General features: G+C 35.4%; 1 protein-coding gene across 3 annotated transcripts in view; it reads left to right on the top strand.

The window, feature by feature from the left end:
• Window positions 1-6,906: 6,906 nt before the first annotated feature.
• LOC102545688 (melanoma-associated antigen B18-like) overlaps window positions 6,907-27,220 on the top strand; it is a 116,459-nt gene continuing 96,145 nt past the window's right edge. For all 3 annotated transcript variants that reach the window (XM_072956603.1, XM_072956602.1, XM_072956604.1), the window contains exon 1: window positions 6,907-7,013. The gene's annotated coding sequence lies outside the window, so the exon portion shown is untranslated. The remainder of the gene's footprint in view (window positions 7,014-27,220) is intronic.

Below are 27,220 nucleotides of genomic sequence, written 5' to 3' on the forward strand. Positions count from 1 at the left end.
ATCTTAAAAAAGAAAAAAAAAGAGGACACTAATGAACTCATCTACAAAACAGAAACAGATTCACATAGTAAACAATATTATGGTTACCGGGGGAAAGCAGGTAGTAAGGGACAAATCTGGGAGTTTGAGATTTGCAAAGGTTAACTACTACACATAAAAATGGATAAAGAAACAAATTTCTTCTGTTTAGCACAGGGAACTATATTCAATATCTTGTAATAAACTTTAATGCAAAAGAATATGTAAATGATTTTGTGTTTATGTATGCATGACTGGGACATTATGCTGTACACCAGAAATTGACACACTGTAACTATACTTCAATTAAAAAAAAAAACTCTAAGAAAACATATTTACCTCTATTCAAATACTGTCATATTTGGATTTTTTTGGTCATTTTGATTCTATTTGCATTACTTTTCTCCTTTGTCTTTAATTTCAGTTTTATATCATTACTCACATGCCCTTTCTTAGGTTAGTTTTTCTGTCCCATTGCCCTTGTTTCTGTGACATGTTCTAAGATGAATCTGAGTGATAAAGACCTAAGCCAGTTTGCTATGTTATCAGGAAAAAGATGTAGTTACACCCCCACAGATCCCTCTTTAGAACTGAAACTCATTCAGTGGCTGGGAGTGTTGGCTGTTGACACTTCACATCTGAGTTCTTCCAACCATGGCAATTGTAGAGGCCAAAGGGTACTGCATCCCACCAAGGTCATGTCCTAAGACAGCCTAGTAGCACATCTTAAATATTAATTTATACAAACTTTATGTGTTAAGCTTATCAGAACTTAACTTTCTACATTTGTTGTGAACATTTACCACCTGGCTGTCTTTTACTTTTAAGATATTTTTGAACAGAGTAAAAATATTTGATATCCTATGCTTTAAAATATTTGATATATTCAAAAGAATGTATGTGTATTTGTAAGTTATAAATCATAATATAATGAATACTCATGAACTTAAAATCCAAACCCAAAATAAAAACATGATGGGGAAGTGCAATCTAAAAACAAAAAAATCTGCCAATCCAGCGAGCCTCTCCAATAAAGACAGAAGAGAAAGAAAACAGTTTTATTATTGTATAAGCATGAAGGCAGAATGTGATATGCATCACAGGCAATCTGCTAAAGAGGTTGCAAAAACAGAAAGAAATCTCACCCTTTTCTATAGCCAAGTAGATACAATCCATTACATTTACATTCTGAAGAGAAAAAAACAACCAGTCTGCAGGTAAGAGAACTTGACAGCAACATTTGTCACACATGGTTCATCCTAAATTCACTTGGTAGTTGGGGTGACCATCTGTGTTAGCTAATTGGTTTTATCCAAAGGAAAAATAAATTTCTCATATCTTTATTACAGGAGGTAATTTTTGAGCAAAGCCCCTGCTGAAGTGAGGCTCCTAGGCTCCCACAGAAAATGGGAGACAGGGACGCTCTCTTCTTTGATGATTACATTTCCAACACATGGCTCCCAAGTCTTAGAGAAAGATATCCTGGATTGTAAAGCTTTAAAGAGGCTTATTTAGGTTTTAAAAAGATTTATTTACATCTCAAAGAAACAGAGAAAGAATTTACAATTACAAGTTGTGTTAAAAAAAAAAAAAAGGTGCTCTGAAAGGTGGCAGGTTTCTTTCCTTTTTTGGACCAGGAAATATTATTTTTTCTTTTTTGATTAGTATCCATCCTTTTAAACATATGTAATGTGATACCTACCAGCAATGTATAACACCTTTGTTTTACATCCTTTCCAGCAACTGACGTAACCAGACTTAATTTCAGCAAATACAACAGGTATACAGTGGTACCCAGCGACTTTATCACATACTTCTTATGAACCATTTTAGATTCTCTCAGCCTCACCATCTCTTGTTCCAGGTGCAGCAAAACCAGTGTAGCTTTCTAGCCTTTTCAAGCAGGCACAAAAATAATAGCACTTTGCCCCCATGCCCTTGCTAAGCCTAGGGATTCTAAGTTGATGGCAAGATGTAGGATGCTATGAAACTCTGCTCTAGGGCCATGTATATGCCCCATGGGATGAACTCTGACTAGGGAATACAGAAAATGGAGGGTACATTTTTCCACTCCCCAGTGCTCTCCTCCAAGTCGCACTGACATGAGATGTAATTAAACACCTTCTCAGAAGACAATCTTATAGGAAAATCAGTCTCATTTAGCTGCACCCAGGACATAAGTACACCCTCATCTTGGCTCTCTTTCCTCCTTGTTTCACTGTGCTTATCCCCTAGTCCTGCTCCGTGGGACTGTGTGCTCTTTTAAAGTAGTAGCTTTTGGGGGAGCTCAGGTTAAGATATGGTCTTAACTTTAATTTTGCTGATTATGTAGGATGTATTGGCCATAATTGTGAAATGCCTGTACCTGTGTTTTATTTTTATTGAGGGGAAGGGGGGGGTATTTGTTTATTTTCTCGTGGTTAGTAGATTTTTTTCATCCATTCTAAAGAGTAGCGGTTACCAAACTACGTGTTAAGGCTTTCTTTTTTCTGTTGCTTCTATTTCCTTTTCACTTTCCTCACTTTTTCATTGAGAAAAGTTCTTAATTTTGATTTGGTTGAATTGAGCACACTTATTTGTGCTTATCTTAGTAAATTATTTCCTTATTCCAAGGTCAGAAATATGTAAGTCTGCATTCTTTTCTAAAGATTTTCAGTATTGCTTTTTCATATTTACATCTTAGTACCTATTTTGTTATTTTTTCCTATAAATCTCATAGTTATTGTCATTATAAAGAATGAATTCTATTAAATTTTGCTTTTATCTTTTTCAGGTTTATATTGATCTTACAGCAAGCCAGCTTGCTAAATTTTTATTATTTATAATATTTGTATAAATTCTCACTGGCTGACAGTATAACTGGCCTTCTTGAATGCTAAAAAAAAAAAAAAAAGCTTCCAATTGTTTTCATTACAAAGGATGTTTCCTCAAGTTTTTTGGTTGATTTCTGTTTGTCAAGTTCGGTTATATTCCCAGTTTACTGAGTACCTATCATCAAAGGGTGCTGAATTTTACCAGATTTTTCTGCATTATGAGGTGAAAATATTGATTTTTCTCCCTTCACCTGCTACTGTGGAGAACGGTCTTTATATACACTCTAATGTAAAGCTATCGTTGCAATCTTGCAATATACCCATTTTGGTTACACTGTATTATAATTAATTTGATCTCTCTATGATATGGTTTCCTAATATTTTGCTTGGGATTTTTTGCATGTGCATTCATGCATGAGCTTCCCTAAATGAATTGTGATGGAGATTAAATTAAGGCAGGAAATTATTTTATCAAGAATCAACTACAATTTATCTTTACACTAAGCAACAAATCTTTTTATTTTTATCAGCAAAATTTTATTCATGTTATTCAAAGATTTCTTTAGATCCCAATTCTTTTTACTGTTAGAAAATTCTTTGGCATAGCATTTGTTATTTTTGTGGTTGTGTACGCTGCTGTTATTGTTCTCATGCTGTTTAATTTTGTGTTTGCTACTCTGTAAGGAATCTTTTTTCCTTCTTATAACTTACAGATTATTGAAATTAAACTGGAAATCTCCTGATTTATTCAAATCCAGTATAAGCATTTTTTTTATTAGTTTGTATTTCTAGGTGCTAAACTGTCACCTGCAAACGATAATGATTTACTGTTTTTTCAAATATCTTTTGGTATTTCAATTTTGTGCCTTATGTCCACCTGAACAGACTGCCTTTGTTTATTCTTATTTTCAACAGTGACCTGAAAGTTTTGCATTTGTTCATACTAGTTGTTACATTTATGATTGTTTAATAATATACTTGAGTATATTTCTCTAATTATCAAAGTCAAAGATGCATGGTTTCTTTGAGATCAGGCCTTTGTAAAACAAAAATTGTAATACCCTTTTACTGCCATTTCTTGTTCTATCCACTTTTTGCTATCTATTGATATAATGCGTGATTTGAAACTATATTGTTATTATCATTAGAATTAGTTCTGAAATTTGCATTCAGTCTGGCAGCCATATTTGCTTAACAGCTTGATCTGACAACACAGGATGAACAGAGCACATGCAGGCAAAAGCAAACAGCAATAGGCTTAAGTGAACCCAGGAACCAAACTGGAAGAACAAGCAGGGCACCTTATAAGGTGACTTCTATTGAAATAGAGCTGCTGACAAGAGCTCTGCTGACATAAAATTTACAATCATGTTAAGAAAATTCAATTGTAGCATTCCAAAGAAAAACAGTTTTGGAACTAAAAAAACATAACAGTGTGCCTCAATTTTAAAATTCAGTAAATAAACTGGAGAAGAGGAAATGGTCACTCTTGAGAGGCTACTATTGATCTGAAAGATGACAGGGGTCAAAAGACAGTACAAAATATAAATACACATGATTTTCAGAAAAATTAAAATAGAAGAACAATGTCAAGGGAAATTTCCTTACTATGAAAAAAAGATGCCTGTAGACTCAAAGGGCTCAGTAACTTTCATGGAGAACTGATGGAAAATGACATACATTTAGGTAAAATTCCTAAGTTCAACTTGAGAAAATTAAAATTCACAAGTTTCTAGAAATAAAGACAGGTTACTTAAAAGGAAAATGGACCAGATTATCAGTAAGACATCTCATACACAATCTGGAAACTTTTCAGACAGGGAAACATAGTATTTGCAGAATGCTGAAGAAAAAAATATGATTGCATTTCAAAAAATTTACACTTAGCTGCATGTAATTCACTTCTCAGGATGAGCAATGGATATCTGTGGTTATATAGAAAATCATGGAACATATTACCTATGTACCTTATCTCAGGAAACTACTAGAGAGATTATTCTAACCAAACTACAAGTAAATCAGAACAGAGCCTTCAAAACAGGGAGTGAGATAGATGCAAGGAAACAATAAAGAGTAAAAATGCATGACCTCGCCATTTTTGTATCTAAAATTGTATTGTGGTACTGGGAATGAAGATTTGAAATGCCAATACTAAGTAATGATTCTTGGAAGAGATAAATGTTGCAAAGAAGAGACTAATTTCGTGTGTGGAATCTTAAAAAAAGAGAAAAAAGAATACTAATGAACTTATACACAAAACAGAAACAGACCCGCAGACATAGTAAACAATCTTATGGTTACCAGGGGGAAAAGGGTGGGACAGGGTCAACTCGGGAATTTGAGATTTTCAATTAACTACTATATATAAAAATGGATAAAAAACAAATTTCTTCTGTATAGCACAGGGAACTATAGTCAATATCTTGTAATAATCTTTAATGAAGAAGAATATGAAAACATATATATATATATATATATATGCATGGCTGGGACATTATGCTGCACACCAGAAATTGACACATTATAACTGACTGTACTTCAATAAAAATAAATAAATAAATAAAATAAGAGACTAATCATAGTACTTTTGACACATGACTATCTGACTAAAACCTTGGAGTGAGTGGAACAAGAAACAAGTCAAATAAAGGCATTCTGAGCAGGTTGCGGGAGTACAGAGCAGAGAAGGAAGTAAAAATGTTCAAAATGTTTCATCTTACCGGAGTAGGGGGTAAGATCAAGAAACAAGGTCAGCATTTTCTTTTGGCTTAAGATAAACAGATACTTGACTGGGAGTGTAAGAGGCAAGAAGTTAATACTAATAGAACGATGATAAGAGCCAGTATAACATCCTATTGACAAAGGAAATAAATACAATCAACAGTAATGTAGTCAATCAAGCAAAAGTTAGGAAAAGAACAAAGAAAAATAAAATTATTTGTAAACATAAAGTGAGACCGAAGCAACAAAACCCAAAACATAAATTGTTAAACTACATGTACATGGGATGAATCCCCCTATTTAAATAGACATTTGGAAAAAAAATAAAAAATAAATAGACACTTGGATCTTGGATAGAAAAGAAAGTCCTAGGTATACGGCATTCTGGGCTGTATTTCCTGTCCACTGATCTGTCTGCCTCTAAACTAACAAAATCATTTTTTTTGCCTTATTCATCTTATTCTTCATATGTATGCAGCATATTCTTGAATGGTATCTTTTCCAGGAATGTTTTATATTAAGTTAAAATAATAAATCATGTGGTTGTCTTAATTTTAATATGCTTGTATTTTAAATAAGAATACACATATTTGCTATTTAGATTCTTACACACAGGAACACAGTATTTTCAATTTACCTAAATCTTTAAATATCTTTCAATAGAATTTTAGGTTTTTTGTACAGGTCTTATATTTTTCTTGATAAATTTATTTCTTGATGTATGATATTATAATTTGGTATTTTTTAAAATCTTTATTGTGATAAAATACATTAAAAAATAAAACTATCTTATCCACTTTTACATATATAGTTCAGTGGTATTAAATATATTGAACCATCACCACCAACAGATTGTAAGCATCACAACCAATGGACTACTATTTAAAATTAATCTTTTCATTTATATATTTTAATGATCTTTTTGTTGAATGCATCAAAGTTGCTGATTTGATATTAATAGCCAGCAGCTATATTTCATTTTCTAATTTTTCAAGCATTTTACATTTTTTCTCATAAATATTCTAAGTACATAATGAAAATATATAATGACTCTTGTCCTGTCTTCTCTTTTTCAATATTTAGACTATTAGGAAAGACAGTCTCCTGCATGTATTCTTTCTACCTCCACTCAGCTGCAAGAGAATGGGCCTCGGGCCTGGAACACTTCCTTACCAAGAGATAAACTGGACACAAGCTGTGTGGACTCTATCACCTTGTGTGGGACTATCTTTTCTTGTTTCAGACTGGATGAATACTCTTTTGTTTCTGCGGAAATTGTGTGCGACACGTGGCACCTGGCCAACCCCTCTGTTACATCTGTCCTCTGAAGGAAGAGGACAGGGTTCCTGCCACTGCAGCACCAGAGGGGTGCGCATAAGTGAAGGGCCCACCAGGAGAGACCTGCTGGCCATGGGGGACTGATGCCCACCGTTGAAACTGACCTGGCTGTCTCTTCTCTATGTAAGTAAAGTGTTGTTCCATCTAGTGCTTTACTGTTGTTTTCCTTGATAATACTAATACCAAGATGCAACGGGCAGAACTGTTTAGAGGTTTCCCCTAAAGTTGGTAACTGATGCATGATGGTCTACACTTTTGGGATTGATAACTGTTACACGATTCTCTGACCAACATAGACTTCTTTTTTTTTTCAACTGACTGTATTTGCAGTAGTGATAATAAGCATTGTCCCCTCCACCTGAGAATAATGGGAAAAAAATCAGGATTTCAAACAAGGTTATTGCCTTTCTTCCATTTGTCTTCATTTCTTCTTTAGAAATTCCAATTATTTACAGATTAATGCTTTACACTACAATTTTCACATCGATCATTTCTCTTTTTTTGCAAGTTTCATTTTTTTCTGACTTGTTTTTTTTCAGAGAACACAGATACCTTATCCTCTACACCAATTTTTTGCAATTTTTTGCATTGACAATCCTACTTTCCACTTTCTAATGTTTTAATTTTACTCTTCCCTTTCTGGTTTCCCCCACAGCTTTCCTTATTTTGATTATTTCATTTTCTCTTAGTATTATTAATTTACTATCTTTTCATCTTAGCCCGTTCTTAATACTCCTGGGTTCCCTTTGATGAAGACAATGTCAGGTGGTATAACTTAGGGATTTCTTAGAAATGCACAATCTGAGGCCCCCACAAAGACCTACTAAAATTAGAATCCATTTCTAAAAGATCTCCAGTTCATTAATATGCACTTTAGAGTTTGAGAAGTACCACCCTATTTAATCCATAGCATATATCATTTTTGACATATAACTTCTTATGTTTGTTTATTTTAATTGAAGTATAGTTGATTTACAATGCTATATTAGTTTCAGGTATACAACACAGAGATTCAATATTTTTATATATTATTCTCCATTTAAAGGTATTATAAAATATTGGCTATATTCCCTGTGCTGTATAATATATCCTTGTAGCTTATTTACTTAATACATAGTAGTTTATATCTCTTAATCTTCTACCCCTATCTTGCCCCTCCCACCTTCCCTCTCCCTACTGGTAACCAGTAGTTTGTTCCCTCTACCTGTAAGTCTGTTTCTCTTTTGTTGTATTTATTCATTTGTTTCATTTTTTAGATTCCACATAAAAGTGATAACATACAGTATTTCTCTTTCTCTGTCTGACTTATTTCATCAAGCATAACACCCTCCAGGTCCATCTATGTTGTTGCAAATGGCAAAATTTCATTCTTTTTTATAGCTAAGTAATATTTCATTGTATATGTATGTACTACATCTTCTTTAACTATTCATCCGTTAAGGGGTACTGAGGTAGCTTCCATACCTTGGCTGTTATAAATAATGCTCTATGAACAGTGGGGTATATATATCTTTTTAAAATTAGTGTACAGTCATAATTTAACAATTTCAGAAATGAAAGAAAGGTCATCATTACTGATCTCATGGTGCTTAAAAGGATAATAAAGAATACTACAAACAACTCCATGCTTACAAATTTGATAATTTAGCTGACATGGACCAATTCCGTGAACGACACAAACTACCAAAACTCACACAAGGAGAAATAGATAATCTGACAAGGTCTGTATCTATGAAAATTGAGTCAATAGTTAATAACCTTTCAAATAAGAAAACAACATGCCCAGATAATTTCACTGATGAATTCTCCCAAACTTTAAAGAAATGATATCAATTCTCTACAACCTCTTCCACATAACAGAAGCTGAGGGAATGCTTCCTAACTCATTCCATGAGGCCCACATTACCCCATTACCAAAACTAGACAAAGATGTTAAAAATAAAGAAAACTATAGACCATCATTTCTCATGAATACAGAAGCAAATATCTTCAACAAAATACTAGAAAATCTAACAAAAATGCTTAAAAATAATTATAAACTGCAGGCAAGTGGAATTTATTCTAGATATGCAACATTTGCTGCAATTAGAATCCTATAATGTAATAAAACAATCTAACTATATTACAAGTGTATGAAATAAATACACTGAAGAGGATGGGGCAAAAGGGGGTGACTTCTGTAACTTTGGAAATGAGTCTAATCTGTAAGACTAAAGGCAAAATAAACTGTACATAAATACAATACTCTAGTTGGTAACACTGTTCCCCAGAGGGTAAAGGTTATCCATTCTGATACTGCTATACACATATACTGGAGTGAACAATTAAGTAAATGAGTCACAGGGAGAGCCACGTTTCAATGATTGATAGATCAAGCAGAGTGCAGTGGGAAATTACAGATAAGCAAGGGAAGAGGCTACAATGGTTCATGTAGTAATGAGAGTTTGAGACATCAGTCTGAGCTCATGTTTAGCTTAGATAGGTGTATTTATATGCATTAATAGACATATATATATATTCCTTTGCTTTGTCAGCTGAGAGGGCCTAAGCAATGTCACTTCAACAGGTACACCTAATGTTTGGATCTTAGTTTCTCATATCTTCTTGCAAGAAAAGCAATCAATGCTCCTTGGGGAAATGGCTGGTTCTAGGACTGAGGCAGGAAATATGCAAGATGTGCCTAGCACATTTTGTAATGCTGAAACATAAGGAAGCAATAAAACCCCTTAGGCTAATGAAGGTTTGTCAAAGGGATAGAGGATCCAACTGAAAGAACTCCCAATAGCCAAAAATGGAAAATTTTCAGTAACAAAATAAAGAGACGTCAGATTATAAGCTAAAATAAAGAAACAACCACGAGTCTATACATTTATAAATAACAGATTTAATAAATAATTAAATGGGGGATGTCGGCAAATTGCCCAAGAAGAATTTCAAATAACTCATGTAGATACTCTGCCCTCGAGGAGACACAACGTAATTCCCCACTCCCTAGGTGTGGGCTGGGCATAGCATAATGAGTTCTTTCCAAAAATTAAGTACAGAATGGAAAGGAGAGGAAAAGAGTAATTATCCAGTGGAGAAAACCTAACAAACACTACTTCAATCACGCAATCAAGGGCAACAGCAACAGTGATAAGTCACATCAATATGAAGAAACATGCCATTTATCTTTATGGACTTCCTTCTCAAAACACCTAACTCCAGTCTAATCATGAGAAACACATCACACAAATCCTGACTGAGTGAAATTCACAAAAGACCTGACTGATAGTCCTCAAATTATTAAGGTAATAAAAACAAGGACTCTCTGATCAATTCTTACAGCCACAAAGAACCTAAAAAGACATGACGATGAAATATAATGTAGTACCCTGGGAATAAAAGCAACACCAAAGAAACACAAATAGACCAAAAAACAATGTTAGCTGAAAACTAAGGGAATCTGAAAGATTATGGACTTCAGTTAATAACCATGTATCAACGTGGGTTAATTACTTGTAACAAATACACCATACTAATGTGATCTAAAACATAAAGTAACAGGAGTCCTTTTGTGCACTTCCATCTTAGTTATTCCAAGTTTGCATATTTTCCCTTACAGAATTTCTCTCCCCTCTCTGCCTCAGCACAACTTTATGCGTCCTCTCCCTCAAGCCTGAAACCCCATCTCCTTAAGACATTGTAGTCATACAGTTAGGAAGTTGGGTTGCATCTTGCTATCATCATCCAGGTTTTCTGACATCCTGAAGCATTTTTGTATGCCTCCTTTACTTCCTCCCAAACTTGGGGTACTAAGGTTTCCGTATCATTGAAATGCATGCTCTTCTTTTAACATCAATGTCACTGTGTTACCAAGAAACCTTAGCTGTACATCTGGTATTAGCTCTGCCCACTTCCCCTTCATTATAATGAAAGTCCCCTTTAACTTCAACATCAATCTTGTGTGTAACAAGATTAGCATTCGATCATGTTTAAAGTCTCCAAGCATAATTCCAAGAGGCAATATTCATTCTTTTATACCTTGAGAGATCCTGGTCTCACTCAATTATTTAATTACAGGTAGATTTTTCTATAAACCAGAGCAAGCTAAACTAATGATTTCCCTTTGGAGTAGAATTTATGGTTGTTTTTATGCTTTCTAATGATCCCCTGCCCTCTTCCCCAAGGAGGGAGGGAAGTGCGTGTGTGTGTGTGTGTGTACACGTACGTACACACTCGTGTGAGGATTATTCTTGATTTTTAATTTACAGTGACTGCTTCCAGCATGAGGTTTTAATTATTTCCTGCTGGTTTCTCTTTTTATTTCTGTTTTGAATTTTTCAGATATGCTTTGCCACTCTTAAATCTTAGTTGTACATTCTTGCTATCTCCTCATTTTCCAGGTATCTAATGTTTTTGCTGAGGCAAAAAGTTATTCCAGTTTATGCTCTGGTGGGTTTTTTAGGCTTTTCCAAATTAAAAAAATGAAATTATGAGCAGTGTAAATATGTTATCACTTTTAAAGTTGCATTATTGATTATGGAAGGGAGGGCTTGTAGAAATTTTATGGCAAATTAAAAAAAATGTTCAAAAGCACATAAGATGGGAATAGCCTGTAATATGTGCTTTCCAATATGGTAGCCACTGTTCACCCACAGAGCTACTGAGCCCACGAAATGTGGCTAGTGCAACTAGGGAACTGAAGTTTTAATTTTATTTAGTTTTAATTCATTTAAATATGAGTGACTACCAGATTGATAATCATAGCTCTAAGGCTGGCAGATACTCTTCTGTGACTTCACTGGGTGCGTTATTACATTTTATTATGACATGATTTAGTCCCTTCATCCAGAAAATAAACTGAAAATATTTTTTAAAAAACTGTAGATTCTTAAAGGTTGCTGTCAATATATAGTTGATTGCATCCCACAGATAGGATCTATCAATATAGACAGAGGGACTTTTTTCAAAATAATTGAACTATACTGATGTCTGTCATAAATGATAATGTAGTTTACTAGTTTTTGGTATACTACTATTGCTGTAACAAATACCAAAAACTTAATGGCATGGAACAACATATTTATCCTATAGTTTTGGAAGTCAGAAGTCTGAAAATCAATTTCACTGGGCTAAAATCAAAATGTTGGTGGGCCGGCACTCCTCTAGCAACTCTAGGGGAAAACTCATTTCCTTGTCTTTCCTAGCTACTAGAAGCCGCCATATTTGTTGACTTGTGCTCCCTTCCCCCATCTTCAAAACCAGCAGTGTAGCATCTGCTTTCTGACCTCTGCCTCCACCCTTATTCTTTTTCCCCTTCTGTTAGACATGCCTCCCTTTTACAAGGATGTTTGTGGCTAGATTGAGTTCCAGGATAATCTCAAGCTCCTTAATCACATCTTCAAAGTCTTTTTTGTCATTTAAGGTACCAAATTCACAGGTATGAGGCATTAGGCTATCTTTGGGGGAACATTGTTCTATCACACTAGTGTAATAAACAAATTGCCTAAGAACTGAATGATAATGGATTCTGAGGTGTAAATTTTGAAAAGTGGTTATTTCTAGGGTTGCCCATGGCTGAAATTTATCCTATGGTGGGCATGACCCAAGAGATACCCTGGTCTGTCATCTTACCAACCACATCTAGAAATGGTCTCTAGGTTTCTGCACTGAAATTTAGGACTCCCCTCAGAGCAGGATAACCCAGGCCCTGAGAGTAACATCGGCATACACCTCACTGATGAGAAAACTTCCTATCTACTAATGTAGAATCATATTTCCAAGAATAAACTAAAGATGTTCTGGTATTTTATGATAGAAAGATTAGGCTGACAGATACTTCTTCCTATGATTTCTACTTGAAGTGTGCTTAAAGATTTTTGAGAGGCTTCTGCCCTGTATTTGTCAGTACCTGAGTGGTATTCTAATTTTCACCTGAAATGTGAACTAGTATTTATAATGTTAGTGGAGAAGGGAGAATCAGAGAGCAGAAGGGATGGAGTACCCTTAAACTTTAAATAAGTTATGTCAGATTGTAACATGTTCAAAACAATGAGAGAAGCAGCTTTCAAAAGGTGAACCACTTAGCTGTAAAGGTAGTTCAGATACATGTAGTATACGGACAGATGTAATAGTGTCTCTTCATCATTCATTTCTAAGCTTAGACAGTTCTTCCTTCACTGATGATGGCCCAGGACTGAGTTAGATGCCAAATGTATCTGCAATGCCCCTGCATTTACTCTAACACATTTTACTTCACATTGTAACTGATTATTTACCTATACTTTGTAAATAAACCTATAAGCCCTCCTAAAGTAGGTTGTTTTTCCTCTGTCCCCTACATATCAGTAAATCTAACTTTTACTGCCTGGTCACTTAAGTCAGAAACCTGGAAAGTTCTGCAGCCTCTCTCTCCTCACCACTACTTGCCACCCATCATTAGGTATAATCAATACTATCTTCTCTACGTCTCTCAAACTCATCTACTGCTCTCCGTTCCCAATGTCAGTTCCCTAGTCAAGTCAACAACTCCTAAAATTACTGCAACAACCTCTAACTAGTCTCCTCTTGCTTCCCTCGTGTGATCATCCAACAATGTTAATACGATCCTAATCTCAGCCCCATCACTGCCCCCCCCAATAAGTTCTTAAACTGTTCTCCTTTCAAGGCAAAAAAAAATTTTTTTAAGTGTAGAAAGCCTCGTTTTTGCTAATCGCTTCATCCTAGACTCCTGCTTTTTCCCCACTATGACAACTGAAAATATAGCACAGTGACTGAACAGTACAAGGCTCTGGAATTAGAATTCTGGTTCATCTTAGTACAAGTCTGTGTGATATGACAAGTTTCTTTCTTCCTGTGATTCAGTTATATCATCTGTTAAATTAGGATGATAATAATACCTTCTCAATTGGCTCATGAGAATGCATACAAAGGCCTCATTAGTTTCTCATGTACTTTAAAATGCTCAATTAACTACGTTGTAATTATTAGTATTATTATTCTTAGTTACAGGTGTCTTAGTTTGCATTCCTCCAGAATTTGAGCTTGAAATAAGGATTCAAATGTAAATACTTTATTTAGGAAGTGATCTCACCCAATAACCAACTGGAGAGTGGAGAAGTCAAATAGGGAAGGAAAAGACACCATCAAAAACTATGTTAACAAGCAGGTCACTATCAAAGGGAAGTGAAACTCAATCTCACTGTGAACATGCCTCATGGTTCCACCCAAGGAATAAGGAATTCAGGTCTTAACCTTCAACTTACATTCCCCACTCCCCATTTTTTCAGGGTTGCTTTCACGGACATCAACAACCCAGCACTTCTGGCCTGTTCCACACACACAGGTCCAACATGCTCTTGTAGTCCAATCGAGTTACAGGTACTCGCAATGGGAAGCTGTAAGACACGCACATGAACTAGTAGTCAGGGCATATGCAGCAGACAGCATCTGCTACAATGGGTAAGAGAACTGAGGCTCAGTGAGGTAGAATGACTTGTTCAACATCATTGCTAGCAAGTGTCTGAGTCAGGATTGAAACTCAGGGACATTTGACTGCAAAGTTTTCACCAAACGATGGTGGAGATCAGGTTACAGGGAGAGACTGGAGAGGCGTGAGGCTAAATATAAGGGAACCAGTGAAAGAAGTTGGAGAGGAATGAAGACAGTGAACCAGGCTGGTTAATGTTACCCAACAGTCTCCTACTGGCAGAAGCAGAGGTTTAAGAAAATATCCGTATCTACCAACTTAAATATTTGCTAGAGGGAAGGATGATATTAGAGCATCCTTTAGTTTGAATTACATCATGTATCATAAAACACATTTTATATTAAGATCATGATTTGAATCAGGCAGTATGAGTTTAGAACCTACTCTCTTACACTAAACTGCTTTTCATACTCCAAGTATTTAAGATTTTTAGATTAAGACTCAGACCTGATTCTGGGTAACTTTTTTTTTTCAATTGTGGTAAGACTATTTAACACAAGAGCTACCCTCTTTTTTTTTAATGGAGGTACTGGGGATTGAACTCAGGACCTCGTGCATGCACTCTACCACTGCACTGTTACCCTCCCCACTAGAGTTCACTCTGAATCTTGATTTTGAGTCTAATCAAATACTTATCCTTTGGGAAAATTATTTGGCCTGTCAATTCCTTAATTTCATTTTCCATAAATGGTTCTCATATTAACTACCTACCTCATACAGTGGGCGTAATAACTAATATGAAGATTCACTGAAAGTAATTAGTATAAAGAACATGAAAAATAGGCTTAAGAATAATCACACAAAATGTAAATGGAAGATCTGAAAGTGAGAAAATGACAAATATGAACAGGACAATGCAAACACACAACATTCCCAAAATACTGAAGAAAAGACTGTAAATAAATTCTTATACAGTAGAGAACAGATATGCTGAAATAAAGGGAGACTTAGGTCTGTAGCTTAAAACTATCGGCATATTTCATATTCTAGGAATAATTAACAGAAATCAAAACAAAAATATATTTACAACTGAAGGATAAGGAACAAATTCTAAAAGCATATTTTAAGGAAAGCAATGGAAAATACATCAAGCTCACCTTTGAATTCTGGCTGTATCATTCAAGACAAGTAAGACTATATTAGTTTGAGTAATTTTTGCTTGCAACACAGAAATCACGGTTTAACAAGTTATAAACAATAAATAACATATATAAAATGACAGAAAGTCCATAGATTAGCTGGCTTATTCATTGATTCACTCATCTCATTGAAGACCCACATAATTTCAAATCTTCTTTGTTTGCCATTGTCAATGTTTACTTGATTATTGGTTTAGATGCAAAATGGCTGTGTGTCAATGAATATATAGACATGATGATATTCAGACAAATATAAAAGACTATCTCTTATTGGCATTCTGTCTTGGGAGTGAGGAATCTTTCTCGGGAGTCTCCAGTAAATTCCATTTATGGATTCTTAGAAGTGATTCACATGTTGAATCCTGAACCAATCCCTGGTAATAGCAATAAGATTACCATAGATGAATACGGAGCTCAGGATAGGCTCAACAGCCCCTCAGCCATTTGGCCATGAGGAAGGGAAAAGAAGAGTGAGGTAACTGATCAATATCAGGGTTGGGAAAGAAAGAGCGCTATGTATACTAGGAAGGCAACTCACAGTGTGCACTGCATAGACAGTGGATTAAATGAAGCAAATTCTAAAAAATTAGAAGGGAAAATGCTGTGACCCCAAAACTCTATATCTATGCAACTTTCCATTCATACGTGTTATATTTAAAAGTTCTCAAATATGCAAGGACTCAAAAGATCTAACAACCAAAACAATTCTTAAACTTTGTGAATTCAAAACTCAGCCAACTGAATTACTGAAACATATTAAGTACTGATGATGAATTTTGAATTCAGGAGAAAATAAAATCTAAATTACTATTTTACTTATTATAAAAACATAATTTGATATTAAAATTCCTAAAGTTAAAGTTAAAACATTTAAATTGAACTACAATAAACTGAAACAAAAAAATACAAATCCCAGAATGTATTACAGTTGACAGAGATGAAGTATAAAAATAACGATTTTATTTTTCCTTGAGATTTGTCAGTAAATATATTTTCTGAAATTAAAAGTATAATATAAAACAAAAATAAATGACTTAACTTCCAAATTATTTGAGGATAAAAATAAAGTAAAATAGACCATTATGCTAAAAAAGAAAATAAACATATTAAAAGGAAAAACTAACAAAAAATACAGAAATAGGAGCAACATAAAGAAATTCAGCTCAATATTATATCAGCAGAAGAACATATCAAGCAGGCATTTCAGGAGTGTAGGCGTTCTATTAATATTATCAATTGTGTCAGTAGTTTAAATGAAGTACTAAAAATAATCAGGAAATTCAAAATCTAATCATGACTCCTAAGAGGACAGGAAAGGAAAGGGAAGAAAAGGAAGAGGAAGATTCTTGATAATCTCACTGTAAAAGAAAGATACTTATTAATCATGATGGAGAGTATCTTTTATCGAACTAAGAATTAAAAATCACACCAATGACAAAACACAAGAAAAATATCCATTAAAATCAGTTCCTCCAGTAAAAGAATGCCCCCCAATTCTACTATTACTTAATATTGTTAAGAATTTGAGCCATTTTAATAATGTAAACTCAAAAAATAAGATGTGATCAGAGAAGTGATCCCAGAGAATTTCCTAAAAAACTATTTCCAGAGAATTTGGTAAGACAGTGTATTGAAAATACATCTAGATATAAGAAAATGACATAACAAATACATGTAATGAGATAAATCTATTATAAATGGGTTAGACAAAATAAATTCCATTTAAAAATCTACTTACAGCCAGCATTACCGATTCCAAAGTCAGATAAAGATATTACAAGATAATAAAACTACAGACCATTATCACTTATGAATATTGATGCAAAAATCATCCACAGGAAACTAGCAAGTCAAATTTCAGAGCACATTAAAAGAATTATACATTATGACCAAGGGGGATTTATTACTGGAATTTCAAGGATGGTTCAACACATAAAAGCAATCAATATAATCCACCACATTCACAGAATTAAGGAAAAACACATGATCATCTCTGCTTGTGCAAAAAAGGCATTTGACAAAATTTAATATCCTTTCACAATAACAGCACTCAACAACTAGGAATAAAAGAAAACCACTTCAACACAATAAAGGACACACATGGAAAACTGACAACTAACTTCATACTCAATGGTGAAAGATAGCATGCTTTTCCTCTAAGATCAGGAACCAGAAAAGAATGCCTGCTTTTACCAATTGTACTCAACATATTGAAATTTACAGCCAGAGCAATCATGGAAAAGAAGAAATAAAAGTCATAGTGGGAAGAAGTAAAATTATCTGTTTGCAGATGACATGATCTTATGTGTAGAAAACTCTAAAGACTACACACACACCCCTGTTAGAATAAATGAATTAAGCCAAGTTGCTGGATAAAAGGTTAGCATACAAAATTCAGTTTCATTTCTATACACTAACAATAAAAAATCCAAAAAGGAAATTAAGAAAACAATTCCATTTATAATAGCACCAAAAATTAAAAAATATTCAGGAATAAACTTAACCAAGGAGGTAAAAGAACACTGAAAACAAAAAACATTGCTGAAAGATAGTAAAGAAGACATAGATCGATGTAAAGACATCTTGTGTTCATGGATTGGAAGACTTAGTAACATGAAGATGTCAATATTACCCAAAGCTATCTATAGATTTAATGTAATCCTCATTAATATCCCAATGACCATTTTTCTGTAGAAATAGGAGACTCCATCCTAAAATCGTATGGCATCTCAAGGGACCACAAATCATCAAAACAATCTTGATAAAGAACAAAGTTGGCAGTTTCACACTTCCCGATTTCAAAACTTACTAGAAAGCTAACAGTATGGCACTAGCATAAAGAAAGACATATAGATCAACACAATAGAATAGAAAGCCCCAAAATAAACTTCCACATATATAGTGAAATAATTTTTGATAAAAATGCCAAGATCATTCAACGGGGCAAGGTCAGTCTTTCCAACAGAGTATTGGGAAAACTGTATCTACCTGCAAAAAAAAAATGAGGTTGAACTCTTACTCCATACACACACACACACACAAAAAAACTAAGTCAAAAAGGATCAAAGACCTAAATATAAGAACTAAAACAATAGGACTCTCAGAAAAGCATAGAGGAAAATGCTTCATTAACGCTGAAGTTAACAATCATTTCTTGGGTATGACACCAAAAGCACAGACAAGAAAATAGATAAACTGAACTTCATCAAAATTAAGAAAAATTTTTTTTTGCATCAAAGGATACTGTCAACAGAATGATAAGGCAACATACAGAATGGGAAAAACACATGCATATCATATATCTCATAAAGGATTAATATCCAGAATATCTAAAGAACTCTCGTAATTCAACAAAAATTAAACAATTAAAAAGTGAGCAAAGGACTTAAATAGACATTTCCCCCCAAAATATATACAGACACTAATAAGCACATAAAAGACGCTCAACATCACTAATTAGGAAAACGCAAATCAAAACCACAGTAAGATACCGCTTCACACACATTACGACGGTTACTACCAAAGGCCGAAAATAACAAACACTGGGGATGAGATAAAGAAATTGGAACCCTCAAGCAATGCTGCTGGGAATGCCGTGCAGCTGCTGTGGGAAACGGCATGGTGATTCCTCAAAAAACTAAGCACAGAATTACCGTATGATTCAGAATTCCATTACCAAACCAGGTTCACTGTGGCCGACGGGCAGCAAACCAAAATGCTGAGACGTGGAGGTTTGCAGCAGAGAGGGTTTCACAAAGCAGCTAGGCGAAGAAAGCGGAAACCACGTCACAGACCCACGCCCTTAGAGGTCAGAGGCCGGGGTATTGATAGGATAACGAATAAAGCAGCAGAGCGGTCCGAGGCCTGGGAGGCGTGGAGCGTGGGGGGCGTGGGGGGCGTGCGGAGTGTGAGCGAGGGGAAAGGTGATTGGAGAAAGGTGCAGTAATGATCATTCTGCGCAGGTGTAACTAAGCTATAGGCCTCTGCATGTTCCAAACTGGAGGCGCTTAACACAAACCGAGGGTGGAGTTTTCGGCCCTCTGACTTCCAAAGGTCACAAAGGGGAAACTCGTGCACGCCCACTTGGAGAGGCAGGCGTCCTATGCACATAACAACAACAAAAAAAAACTAAGTCAAAAAGGATCAAAGACCTAAATATAAGAACTAAAACAATAAGACTCTCAGAAAAGCATAGGGGAAAATACTTCACGACGCTGAAGTTGACAATCATTTTTTGGGTATGGCACCAAAAACACAAACAATAGATAAACTGAACTTCATCAAAATTTTTTTAAAAAGTGCATCAAAGGGTACTGTCAACAGAATGAAAAGGCAACATACGGAATAGGAAAAAATATCAACAAATTATGTATCTCATAAAGGATTAATATCCAGAATATCTAAAGAACTCTTAAAATTCAACAAAAATCAAACAAACCAATTGAACAGTAAGCAAAGGACTTGAATAGACATTTCCCCAAAAAATACATACAGACACTAATAAGCACATGAAAAGACGCTCAACATCACTAAGTAGAATACAAATCAAAACCACAATGAGATACCACTTCATACACATTACGACGGTTATTACCAAAGGCAGAAAATAACAAACCCCGCGGAATGAGATAAAGAAAACGGAACCCTCATGCAATGCTGCTGCAAATGCCATGCAGCTGCTGTGGGAAACGGCATGGTGATTCCTCAAAAAATTAAGCATAGAATTACCGTATGATTCAGAATTCCGTTACCAAACCAGGTTCACTGTGGCCGACGGGCAGCAAACCAAAATGCTGAGACGTGGAGGTTTGCAGCAGAGAGGGTTTCACAAAGCAGCTAGGCGAAGAAAGCGGAAACCACGTCACAGACCCACGCCCTTAGAGGTCAGAGGCCGGGGTATTGATAGGATAACGAATAAAGCAGCAGAGCGGTCCGAGGCCTGGGAGGCGTGGAGCGTGGGGGGCGTGGGGGGCGTGGGGAGTGTGAGCGAGGGGAAAGGTGATTGGAGAAAGGTGCAGTAATGATCATTCTGCGCAGGTGTAACTAAGCTATAGGCCTCTGCATGTTCCAAACTGGAGGCGCTTAACATAAACCGAGGGTGGAGTTTTCGGCCCTCTGATTTCAAAAGGTCACAGAGGGGAAACTCGTGCACGCCCACTTGAAGACGGGGGCCTCCTATCTAGTCTTAACCAGCTCAGCTCAAACTAGACACAGCTGACTTCAAGTTCCTGGAAAATAACCCCAGCAAACATCTTACTGTTTAGGTTTAGTGCTCTGCCGCTCGGAGGACATGCAAATCTTAAAATGACCTTGATTAGTGAAGGCAGGTGAAATGAATTTGACTAATGATTACCCATGGTTTCAATTCTACTTTTGAGTATTTAGCTGGAAGTATTGAAAGGAGTTCAGATTTTTTTTTTAATGAAGTAGAGTCAGTTATAATGTGTCAATTTCTGGTGTTCAGCATAATGTTTCATTCATACATACATATATATATTTGTCAAACGTATTTTTACAGCAAGTTCACAGCAACATCATTCAAAATAGTCAAAATGTGGAAATGTACCACCCAAGTGTCCCTAGATGGATGAATGGATGAACAAAATGTCATATATACATGCAATGGAATATTATTCAGCCTTAAAAAGGAATAAAATTCTGACATATGCTACAACTTAAGTGAATCTTGTAGAAACGCTAGTTGAAATAAGCTAGTCACAACAGGGAAAATACTGTATTATTCCAGTTATATGAGGTATCTAGAGTTTGAATAATGTAAGGATTAGAATTATTCCTAGATTATCATGTAGGCTTAATGCAATATCAATACAAATCTAATAATTCTAGTTTAGTTATTGATAACATGATTCTAAAATTTGTTCAAAAAATAAACACCAAAAAATATTTAAGTTTTTAAAAAAGAATAAAACATAGCAAATTTTTCAATAACAATTATTATAATTGCTTGTAGAGCTACAATGCTTAAAAGAGTTTGGCACTAATTCCATAACAGAGTTTAGAAAACCCAAAGAGAGATACAGGCATACATAAAAAACCGAGTATATGGTTTAAAAAATAAGTTATAACCAGTTGTAAAAGAAAATACTATTGAATAAATATTTTTGAGATAAATGGTTAGTCTTGAAAAATGTATATAGACCATTAGACAATTCACCAAAACTTTAAAAATTAATTAGAAAATTATGAGCATTTCAACAGATACCTGGGAAAAGAAGATGGATATTCCATTAAAAGAAAAAAAACAAGAATATAAAAATCAGAGAGCATCATAAAAGTTGCCCAAGTTTCAGTAGTCATCAAAGAAATACTTAAGATTCTTAATTCCCCCATCAAATTGGCAAATAGTCACATAGATGATGTGCATATAGTGTGTGTGTGTGTGTGTGTGTGCGCTTATGTATCCTGAAATTGACCAGAATGCAGGGGAAAATAATGTTATACGTTATTTTTGGAATTGTAAACCCTTACAAAACCTGTCTGGAATTCAATCTAATAGTATGATATCAAATCCCCAAATAAGAGATTCAGTGGAAAAAATTCAGAAGCTTAGAAAATCTTCAATGATGTACACAAAGTTTCATTCATTCATTCAACAAATATGCATTGAACATGATCTATCTAAATATCAGTGTTCTCGGCCCTGTATTAATTTCATGTCTCATAGAGTTTACTTTTCAAAGGAAAGGACACACAATGAAAAATGCAATGAAAACAAATAATAGTTACATAAAATTATAAGGGCTGCATTAGTGAAGAAAAGCAAAGAGCTCCCTAAGGTAGTGACATTCCAGCTGAGACCCAACTGTTATAAAGGAGCCACCATGGCTCTGGGGACAGAATACTTTCCAAGTAGAGAAAACAGCAAGGACAAGTAGAGAAACAAACTGAAATGCGTGAGCAACGGGGAAAAAAGGAAGTGTGTAAGTAAGGACAGTCTGAACAGAGTGAGAGGAGGAAGAGAGGGAGAGATTGAAAAGACAGATAGGCAGGGAGATATTCAAACCTTACAAAGGAATTTGGATTTTGTTCTAAGCCCAGTACAGAGCATTGGAGGGTTTTAGGCATAGAAATAGTGATAACTGATTTAACCCATTAGAAAAATCCCCTGGTTAAGGAGAGAATGGACTGTGCTGTGGCAAAAAAAGTAGTAGAGAGACCAGCTAGGTGTCTAGTGATATGAGAGATGAGAGATGAAGGTGATTTTCACTACAGCTATTCTTCTCCAACTTTCTTATTCATATGATTCTTTCCTGAATCTTGTTGAAGTTTGGATTCTGATTCAGTATTTGACATAGGGCCTAAGATTCTCTATTTCTAACAGGCTCTCAGGTGATAAGGATACTGCTGGCCCACTGACCACACTTAAGAGTACCAGGGCTCTGGTCTAGATGGTATCTTTAAAATCTAAAGTCAGAAAAGGAAGAAAGAATACAGTTTCTATTTACATTTGGAATTACAGCTGGTAGGTGCTATTGCAGGGCTGGATTTCAGGGCTAGATTTTAAAGAGAAAGAAATGAATGTTATGACTACTAGAATTCCTCATAATAGTGAGAAATAAAAACAGCTTAATTATCCAATGAAATGAAATGTTAATGAAAGCAGGTAGAGTATTATTAAAAATCTGCAAATCATATTTTAAAATAATCTTTTTTACAATCCCAACTGTAAAACAGGTATAACACACATAAATATATATCAACATGAAAAAAAAATATCATTAGGAGTTTTACCCTGTGCATTTTTAATTTTTCTTACATTTTTAATAATCAACTTAAATTACTTTCATAACCAGAAATACTTCTTATTCCTTTTCTATAAAGATCTAAAGCCTATATATATAACAAGATGGTATCATCAGTTTAATTTACAGTGGTGGGCACATAGATTTCTATCATATTTTCTCCTGTCTTATTAGTATGTTTGAAATATTTTATAATATAAAACCACGTACATAAATTAAAATTTAAACCACTATTTAAAAAGATCTCACTCTTATTTTCATAAAAAGTATAATGTAACCTGCAGGTACACAGGCACATCTTTTTGAGTACATGGGCCATCTCGATTAGTCTTTCAATTTATTTTTACATCTCCATTGTGTGAACTGCCTGCCTGGAAAGTTTTTATTTGTTGACTGAGTTTTAGCGTTTTCTACATAGAAAATTTACTCTTTAATCAGGACACCATCATTTAATGATATTTTTTAAAATGTAGCCATGACTTTCGACTTCAGGCTTCTATCTTTCTACCCAGTAATCCTACTGGAAGTGCCAATGGTCCAAGGTCTGATGATTGAGAAGTGGTGTCTAGCTGAGCAAGAGGGCTTCTGGGGGCACACAGAATGCTGGCTATGACCCTGGCAGGTGGCTTGCAGTAGGGGTGAGAATGTGTGAGTGTTTGGCATGGCAGTATGGGGCTGGGGGGTGGGGGGACATCTTTGTGTCCCTGCAGAGCCAGCAGGGGCGAGAAAGCACAATTATGCTAATAAGTGAAAGCCTGATTCCACTGCTGTCAGGATGTGACAAGTAAAGAATGGATTCGGTCTGGACCAGTGCTTTTTAAACAACAAATCAATCCACAAGCATTAGGTGGCAGCAGCATATGTAGTCCTGTGGGAGGCAAAAGAAGATTTTAAGTCTTCTTCTTTGCCCTGGAGGGGTTCAAAACCTACAGAAAAAATAAGACCTACAGGGAAGTACCAATTTCAAAACATATTTTACAAGTTCTAAAGGAAAAGGGAATATCTTTGATGATGTCGACTGAAATAAATGCACAGCCTAAAAGTTGAGAGTTACGTTTTATTTGGCGGGAGGACTTGAGCCAGGATGACAGCCTCTCAGATGGCTCTGAGGGACTGCTCCGAAGAGGTAGGGGAGGAGCTAGGATATACAGGAGCTTTACAACAAAGACCAGGTAGTTGGAACAATAAAAGATGACTTGTTATCTAAAGAAAACCAGGCATCTCAAGTTAAAGAATTTAGCGCTTTTCTGTGGATGAGAGGAAGCAAATATTTGGGCTAATTAAATTCATTTTTTTGACAAGCATCTAGCTATCTAGGGCCAGTATCCTGTCCTTTCTTATTCTAAGTCCGCTCAGAGGGCACTACTGTGAGTGGCTGCAGAGGGCCGGCTGCAGGCCTGTCCTCACTGGGGGGTGGTGGCAGCTGCTGATGACTTGGTTTCAGCATTCTTTGTTTACTGATATGGTTGCAGTATTTTCATTCACAATGATAAACAATTGATGACCTCTTGTATCAGGTGGCCTCATTGATTTTGCTAATAAATGTATCATATCTAGGGTAAAATTTGTGTAAAATTTTTCTCTGTGATTTCAGGTAATAGCTGAAGTGAATTTTGTATGTGCTGCATATCTTTGCAATTGTTTATTCAGTTAGTTTCATCTTCAAGTAAAGTCATGAAATGTGAAGGAACCTAGTAATCCATTCCTATAATTAAGGGAGGGTGGTGAATACTCTGGCCAAAGCTTAAAACACTAATCTGAGCTAGCCAGCACGTGAGCTTTTATTTTCCAGTGTAAGATTCTGAGATGTTGGAATTAGCTCTCGTGTGTGTGTGTGTGTGTGTGTGTGTGTGTGTGTGTGTATGTGAAGGTATACATGTGTTGACGTGTATGTATATATTACACATTTTTCATTATATCAAATATGTATTCCTGTGGCATGTATGGACCAGAGGATGAAAATCATAAATATTTATGATCTCTGAAGCAACAAACTATTTTAGAATGTGAAAAGATTAATTAAAATTTATGGGGGCTGGAAAATCAGAAAGTCATTTTGTACGATTTTGTCCATTTGAATACATTTTTAATGAGCGCTTAAAAGGAGGTCAGCAACTTTTCTTTGTTGGCATTCTCAGCCTTCATTTATTCATTCAAAAGTGTAGAATAAGTGGACAATTAGATTTGCACAACAGCATGACAGGAGGGAAGATGAGGATCAGAACTGTGGAGAAGAGGAGACAGACAAAACATTGTACTCTGAAAGAAAAGAAGCAGAGAGCCGCCGTTTATAGTTATCCACCAGCTTCCTAAGCGGCCACTGTCTCAGGGACCCTGGGTGGGAGTGAAATGTTGGAAGGAAGGAGGAGATGGTGGGATGCTATGGAGGGCTCTTCCATACATTAACATGCGTGTCTCCATTTCCAAAAATAATCTCCTATTGCCTGTGACATGTGTACCCTAAACTGTCAAATGAACAGACTAAGCAAATTCCTTGAATTCTACAGAAATCCTTCCTCTGGTTCAAAATTTAACCAAGTGGGAGTCCTGGGGGTTCTTGCAAGAAAATTTGGCTTCTAAAGGTTTAAATAAAACTTCTTTCACTACTGTAAGAGCTTTACAGATAAGGTGAAACTTCATACCTGAGGATGAAATTCTAGTGAAATAAAAGGAGTGCACAGTCCTGATGCTTCCACACCGATGCCAGTATTAGTCGTTGTTCATGGTTTTATTTATAAATGCAGGATCGCCCACAAAATTCCCAGGATCATTGCAGACTACTGTTGGTATTTACTTTCTGGGTTTATTGTTGGGGGAGGTCGATAAATGATTAACTGCAGCTTATTGTGTTTTAGCCAGGGCATTGTACAGACTGCATTTCTCACTTGTCTTCTCAGCAGTTGTGTGGATTATGGAGATGAGCTGTGGCTCTAGCCGAAAATGCATCATTTATATATGTCAGTTGGATGGCATCACGTGCCTACTCTGGACTTTCTCTCGGAGGCTGTGAGATTTATGACCATCATAAAGCCTTTTTCCCCCCATAGATCATGTTAGTAGAATACTCATACCTTTTCTGGACTTCATCCTTTCAGAGACCAGCAGAATCAGACAAAACAAGCTGCTGTTTGCTAATTTTTACCAAAATGAGAAAATGATTCCCTTCTCCCAAAGCCTCCCTTTCTTGAAAAACTATTAATTATTCAGAGTACATAGAGAGATCTAATGGATTATTTTTTCCTTTTCAACATATTTTGCTTGGGGAAAAAAGCATATATTTATTTTTATAAAAATCTTTTTAGAGCAAAAGGTATAAATTGCTTAGCTTGGTAGAGATCTAGGGTAAAATCCACGCACAGGACTGTTTTCGCTAATGTTCTTCCCAGTTCTCAGAAATATGTGTGACTTCATTTGTCCCATCTGTGTAAATGATTGTCTACCACTGATACCATGTAATTGGAAAATAATTTTCGTAATTAAAGACCATTTCTGAAGCAGTCATGTATGTGGTAGAAGGCAATGCAGACCTTAACGGTGTAAGATTACCAACTCAAAGCTCTGATTCATGAAATAACTGCATAGAAAAGGGAGGACAATGCTTTATTTCTCCTTCTCTCAATTTAGCCTGCCGCACTCCCCCCCTCACCAGCAACGCAGAGGAATAAAACCTGATTTCTACCTTTAAAAATGGTACCAATTAGCAAAAAGGAAAACATAAACAAAATGATACAAAACATGATAGAAGACTGAGTGATTATAGCAGAATGATGTGATTATCTCAGAAAATGGACACAGGCTTCAAAGAGGAAGAGCTAGAGTTTACATATTTATATTTTTTTATATTTATTTATATATATTTCCCTCCTGGCAGGGACCTCTTCTATCGGTAAGAAAAAGGAAAATCAGCAAACAAAAGTATTGAAAATATAGGTAATGAAACTTATATAATGTCATATA

The sequence above is a fragment of the Vicugna pacos genome, chromosome X (assembly GCF_048564905.1).
Source record: "Vicugna pacos chromosome X, VicPac4, whole genome shotgun sequence".
NCBI classification, from domain to species: domain Eukaryota; kingdom Metazoa; phylum Chordata; class Mammalia; order Artiodactyla; family Camelidae; genus Vicugna; species Vicugna pacos.